A 1547-nucleotide genomic window follows, 5' to 3' on the forward strand; every position below is an offset into this window, starting at 1 on the left:
TGACCTCTGAGACCCTGTAAGGAAGAAGTGAGCAAAGATGGATGGATGGATGGATGGATGGATGGATGGATGGATGGATGGATGGATGTTTTGTTCCTCCTCACTGTTTGCTCTCCTTGTTGTAGCTCCTGTGTGGCTCACTTTCAAAATAATTTCAGCTCATTTCCTGTTGTGACTCATCACCATACCATATCAATTTATTTCTAAAGCACTTCAAATACAACACAGCAGCCGTCCGAAGTGCTGTACAAAAATAAAAACAAACAAAAAACAACAGTAAAACAACAAAACAACTAAATATATTAAAAAATAGTCAGAACATTACAAGTAAAAGAATACAACATTAAGACACAGATGCAAGCTCACTCTATGTTAAAAGCCAATGGGGAAAAAATGTGTTTTAAACGAGTTTTAAAAACAGAGATTGATGGGGCCTGCCTGACTTTGTACCATTTCATTGTACCATCATTTCTATCCATCATCACTGAAGGACAAACACCTGGATACTTTAAACTTTAAAACAACTGACACGTCCTGTAGAATGCGTTGCTCTACAAGGTTACACTAAAGGGTGAGCGTGAATTCATCTTCTATAAAAGCCATATTACATGAAATGGAAATAAAAAAAAATAAGTGTAAATTTCAGGGGGTCTTGTGTGAAGATATCTTGTACAACTGTGATGTTAAAAGGAAACATAGTCGAATGTACAATAACCTGTGTGTTGTAGGGGATGATGCTTCAGCTGTTGGGGAAACTGATAAAGTGTGAATAGTTTGTGTGAACGGACAGCTTCTTTCTGTAGATGCACAAAACAACTGTATAACTGTGCCTCTCTGGCACGCTCACAGACTCCTTCTCATTTTCAAGGCAAATATCCTGCATGTAACAGCCTGATCAACGCGCAACAATGTGGCTTTTGATGACTTTTACACACACAAATCATGTAAACAAGAGAGCACCATCAGATCTTTAAGGAACCTGATCAGAGTCGACTGCTCTGAAGGACACTGAGACAGAGCGTGACAAAAGTGTCATTAAAGCCAGAGCGAGCGAGACGATCTCCAGAGCGAGCTGCGACGAGACGTGACCATGGAGGGGTGACAGAGCGAGACGCCAAAATGAAGAAATGCAGAGATGAAGGGATAGAGAGAGAGAGAGAGAGAGAGAGAGAAGGCCTGCTAGACCTGGCAGGGGGGCGGGACAACCGCTCAGTGCAGATAAACAGATCCAAATGACCTCTTTGAATGTGCACAGGTAGCTTTAGGGTTTGCGATAACGTTCCAAAATGTGGCTTTGAATGTTTGAAAGGCAAATGACCATGTAACTGTCTGCGTGTAAATGTGTGTCTATTAGCAAAATATTTCTTAAACAATCTGTCTGATTTTATTGAAACTCTCAAAAGGTGTTCTAGATTTGGTGTTCTTGAACTGGTGTTCATGTGTTCTAGAACTGGTGTTCGTGTGTTCTAGAACTGGCGTTCGTGTGTTCTAGAACTGGCTTTCGTGTGTTCTAGAACTGGCGTTCGTGTGTTCTAGAACTGGCGTTC

The sequence above is a fragment of the Nematolebias whitei genome, chromosome 7, assembly GCF_014905685.2.
Source record: "Nematolebias whitei isolate Nwh7 chromosome 7, NemWhi1, whole genome shotgun sequence".
NCBI lineage: Eukaryota > Metazoa > Chordata > Actinopteri > Cyprinodontiformes > Rivulidae > Nematolebias > Nematolebias whitei.